Raw genomic sequence first — 5,964 nt, forward strand, 5'->3', positions numbered from 1 at the left:
GTTGTTAGTAGTTGCGGCCGCTTATCATAAATCTATATCTTACTTTTATTATTATTACTATTATTATTATTATTATTATTACTCTGCAACTCTTTTTGTTTTTCTGCAAGGTAAGCTAGAGAAGTTAAACTTTTGTAATTATATCAAAATCTTTTTGTCTCATAAATGTTATTCATATTTATCCATTACTTCTTTCGTTCCATAAATATTATCCTATTTTAATTTTCTTTAGTTAAATTTTTAATTTTAATTTTAATTATTTAAAATATTTAACTAAATTAAATATTAATAAGTATACATTTAAAAACTAAAATTTTAAATTAAATAATAGTGATCAAATTTGAAAAAGAAAATTCACTTGAAAAAATTTGATTGAGAAAAATCAAATTCATACATTAAGGACAGAAGGAGTAATTCATTAAAGTTAAGTGAGGTTTCCATGATGTTGCTAGTCAAGAATGTGTTGAACATTCAGGGCAGTCAATTCTTGCCCACGCCAGTGCACTCTAAAAAGTAGAACAGTACAAAACTCAACTGAGGTTAGAGTTCTGATTCAATAATGCCAAGAAAATATCCCTTTCTGTCTTGCTGGAACAGTGCAGATGAAGAATGACAGCATCCTTGGATCCATTAATTTCAACCATGTAATACGCACACATCATTCAAGAACTCGCTAATTTCCATATGATTGCTTTATGCCATGCTAGTATTTATAGTTTGATTGCTTTCATATGCATGTCTCCTTTTTGTCTAACCAATACAGAAACATCTTTCATTCTATTGGAGGGAAATTATATTGTCACAGGTTGATAAACAAGCTGATAAGCAACAACAGTATTTCAAAACGGCCACCCCACATTATCTACTGTCTCACTCATCTCGGATCAAGCTAAAGAAGCACATCTCATTGCATTTGTAGTCCACTTTTATTCATTTAAATGTATGAATTTGATTTTGTTGGTCAATAAATGAAGACTCTTTGGAGTAGACTTGCCCCTTATATCATAAATGAAATTAAGAATACATATTGAGTTGAGCAAGAAGAGTGCATTTTGCTGTTACCGACAGAATTGTTGGTCTGTAAATTTGATACCATGCATCCATTTTGGAGCCTAAACTTTACTGATCAAATATGACTACACTGTTCATTTATTGGTAATCCATCGGTAATTACCATTACACTAAAATAAATTTAACCAAAAGTTTAGACCATGAGTTTTCATTGAACATTCCAGTCATCCAAATGCTTACTTGTGTCTAGATACTAGCACACACAAGGTATTCACCTCAAGACATTTTTTGTTTGATGAAATACAGTTTCCCTTTCCACAAATCTCAAATTCAATTAATAAATCTCTTGTTTCATCCTCTGAATGGCTAACCAAATCTATATACCTATTTCCACCCACTATATCAGAAACATCTGGAAGTCATACATTAGTTCCATTACCTTAACAAGTGGCAAGCTCATGGATTAACTATTCTCTATCACCTTCAACTACTCATTTCAATCCATCTCCCTCTTCAAATCCTGTTGTTTTTTAATTTGCCACTCAAAGAACTCATCCAATGATAATAAGGTCTTAAAATAACTTCTTCAAGCCTAAACAAATTCATTTGGGTACTAAATATCCCATACCACTAAGCATTAAACCTTCTTGTGTCACCACTGCCATAACAGATCCACATTGGAAACGAACCATCCTTGAATAGCTTACAACTTTGCATAACAATGGCACTTGGGAATTAGTACCTAAACCTCCCAACCAATCTGTGGTAGGTTGAAATAGGTATTTAGAATAAAGAGAAACCTAGATGGATTCATTTTCATATATAAGGTTAAACTTGTTGCCAAAGATTTCCACCAATAATCAGGACATGATTACAATCATTTGTATAGTTATTAAACTTGTTACAGTCAAACTAGTGATAAGTATTACAGCTTCTAAGAATTGGCCTTTTCATCAACCTGATGTCAACAATGCATTATTTTAAGGAAACCTCACTGAAGAAGTCTATTTGAAACAACCTTTAGTATTTTTTGATTAACACCATCAACATTATATATGCAAGCTCAAAAAGGTTATATATGGTCTAACAAGCAATTGGACCATGATGCTTCAATTCTCCAAAAAAAAAAAAAAAAGGAAATGATGTATTTGACATTAAAATCCTTTTTGGTGAACAAAAGAGAATATCTTTAAATACTACTAGAATGCAACTTTGAATTTTGGATCTTTTTTTCTATTAATCTTTGTAAGAATAAAAAAATTTCAAATTTTTCTAGGTCTTCTATTTTTTTTTTCTAATAGTCTTTGTAGAGAGAGAAAAAGGAGGAGAATATCGCAATTTACGTTAGAGAAAAGTGATTTGCAGAAGAAGAAAGAGGAGAGAAAAATCGATTGAGAGAACAAGGTATTTTCTGAAAAGCTAACGTATTAAAAAAAAAAAAGCTCCTCTCCGAAGCTTTTTTTAAGCTTTTTTTGAAATTTTATTTTTTAAAAATTTTATTTTTTAAAAAACCTCTTAAAATCCTGTTTAACCTGACTCCTGTTTTTAAAAAATAGATAAACTAAAAAAAAATCAAGCCAAACAAGGATTAAGTCTTAGTATTTGATTCTATGTATGGAAAAGTCTAACTCAACACCCCTTGAATCCAGATTTACCGACAAACTCGAGCCTCTTTTGCTCACAAACATGGTGGGAGTTGAATATCCTAGACTAGTTTAATTGTTTTTGTTAAAGCTATTGGGCCTCCTTTGTATCAAAAAATAAGTGGTAAAATACATCTATCTTTTTAAGTTTTAATCAAAATTTTAAGCGAATTTATTTATTTTTAAAATAGACATTTCGTTTAAAAAAATATCTTTCATTGGATACCTAGGTCCAACTATTAGTAAACTATTAATATTTCTATTAATTTGATGACGTGATAATATTGAAATGATAATTTTATTTTTTATTAATTTTAAAATTATTATTATATATTTTTTATTCATTTAAAATTACTATTTTTATTTTTAAAAAAAATATAAAAAATGGAGAGCAGTGATCGCTGCTCCTCAATGGGGAGGGACCCATGCTTTCCTCTATCCATTTTTATTAAATATAAAAATAATTTTTTAAATTAATAAAAAAATAACATTTTAGTGGTGTTTACACTTTTAGAACTGAATATTTAATTCGAAAATTAATGAATTTGTTTAAAATTTTGATTAAAATTTATAGGTATAGGAATATTTTACTCAAATAAAATATCGTTTAACTTATTATATAACTCATTTATTACAACCATTCTATCATGTGAAATAAGCGTAACTAGAAAAGAAATGGAAAAGGTGAGTAAAAAACGACAAGCAGTTAGGCAAGTCCCTTCTCTTAAGATACAGAGAGATTTCAACTGCCACCATTTTTGAAGAGTCTATAGTAATTGTAGAAACAAACTGACCCTCCAATGTCTGACCAAAGCATCTGCCCAATAAACATATGATTTGCATGATTACTAATAATTATACATCTTAATATTGTGTTAATTGCGTACCTATCGCTCCCTTTGCCATATTATAAAGAATTAGTACCATATATCATTTATTTACTAATATATATATATATAGATAGATGAGCAGTAGGTGGGGTTTGATTGTATTGAGGAAGATTAAAATTCATTATATTTCGAAACAAGGAAGGAAAACCAAGTTCGGGTCTTAAAAAAGTGTCAACTCCTCGAGATTTTTCTGTCAAAGTTGAATATTTTTTTTTCCTATAATTTCCAAGAAAGAAAGGACAGTCCAGAGGTTTTCAGGTTAGAATTTTTTTCATACAATTGGAGAAGGGGAATAGGAAGTTGACAGTTTTCGTGGAACCATCCAGGAAGGGACATGTATATATAGTTGCCTTGACAATCAAACAAAATGGAGAAGAAGATTTGCAAACACTGCTTTTGGAGGCTATCACATTAAAGTAGATACATGCAGTGTTAGTTGATTCAAGAATGAAAATGACAGAATTAAATAGCCAATGGCATATTGGCGCATATACTTTGACAAGTCCTTTTTAAGATGTAGATATAATCACGGCCCACAGCCACAGCTTGACTGAGCTTGACCCTTTGTTATAGCTATAACCACAAAGTTTTAGCAATTCTGATTCACAGATTTGCGCCTTGAGATTTTCATCACTTTTTTTCTTTCTGTCCAACATTTATTCATATTAATGACAAAAAGCTAACCTCTTCAGGCTCTTGCTTAGGAAATTGGGTTTTATGTCCTTTTTCTTCTGTTGGTTTTTTGTGCCTAGATACTGTCGAGTCTATATATAGATGTAAAGCATGAGATACAATTTGCTATAAATTCAAGTGCAATCCATATTAAATCTTTCAAGTTTTGGGTACATGTATATTATTTATTCAAAAAGTATGTCTAGGCTACATTCCCTCGTATATATGTCCCCCAACGGACATATAGATGTCTATTTTTCCTTTCTTTCTTTCTTTCTTTCTTTTTGAAGAATCACATGTAACGTAATCTAAAACAAATACATTACTTATTTAAGGACAAAAAGGAAGAAAAGAAGTATAACGCATGGGAAATGGGGGTTTCCTTTAGCGTAGCAAAAAGCCACTGTTTTAGCTTAGGGAAGCAGCCATTTGATTGCTGCCCTTTTCCTTCAATAAAAAGTCATATATTTTTCAAAGGAAAAAAATATTAATGTATGATTTGCAATGCAAGGAGCACTTCTTTACTCTTTAGCATTTAATATGCAATTAAAAAAATATATACTCCTACTTCTTCCAGTACCCTACGGCAAGAAATTGAATTAGATATAAGTCTTTCCTAATTTCTAGCAAACTAGTTACTCACGTAATAAATTAAATTACAATTAATGGGCTACGAAAAATCATGAAATTCATCTACATAAATCCATTACAGTAGTCAAGATTGGTTTATTTTTATTTAAAAAATCACATTAAATTATTACAATTTACCGGCTGGCCAGCGCCCACCTAAAATTATTGTCAAATTAAAGCAGCATAATGAATTGGAAACTCTTTTGACCACTTCCTAATTGAATGGCTTTTCAATTTTTTTTTTTTAAATTTTAATATTAGATATATAATGAAAATAATTTTCCCAAATAAGTTTCAAATTCCAATTATTACAAGAGTATATTTTCATTGCATTTTATGAAGGACTTTGTTACGCATGTCTATTAAATTGCTTTGTCAAGTGTAGACTGAAATAGTCGAATATTTCAATGAATAATACCTTAATAATCGCCCTCCGGATATTAATTAATTATCGAAATCTTAAATATTGAAATCGAAATTTAAGGATAAGACAAAGCGTTGTGTAATCTCTCCAAAAATGAATAGATTGGGCTTGGTTTTTGTCCTTGAAATTTTAAGTATCGTATCCGATTTGAATTAAATCTCTGTCCTTGACTGGTAGGTCAAGCTATATCAGCGCCGCTAAGATTCAATCAACAGAGTATTGATATGAAATATCTCTCAAATGGCCCATGCCATTTGCTATGTTCATGAATCAAATGGCCAACGTGGGGCTTTTATTTTTGTTTTTTACACAAAAGGAAAAAGAAAGAAATTATATGAGCCAAACGAATCAACGGTGCTTAAATCATCAGCCATGCTGGCAGCAAGGGGACCTCTTAATTTTTCATCTGTTATGCACTTCCATCAGTGAACTAAAGTTTAACACGACAAACAGATTGATTAAGTGATCATAATCCAATAGTCGTATCAAATTTGAACACTTTTTTTTAGTTTTTTAAATTTTTAATTTAAAAATCAACCAAACTTTTTACTATTTAATGGAATTTTTTAATACAGGAAAATTTTGCTTTTTGGCTTTTTTAATCCAAGCAGTAATTTTCTGGCGGGCCCGGGTCGGGGTGAAGGTTGTTCACCAATGTGATTGATCCAAGTGGAGATGCATTTGTGATTTGGTT

This window comes from Theobroma umbraticum, unplaced genomic scaffold, assembly GCF_002168275.2.
Source record: "Theobroma umbraticum cultivar Fairchild unplaced genomic scaffold, ASM216827v3 scaffold_86.0, whole genome shotgun sequence".
Lineage (NCBI taxonomy): Eukaryota > Viridiplantae > Streptophyta > Magnoliopsida > Malvales > Malvaceae > Theobroma > Theobroma umbraticum.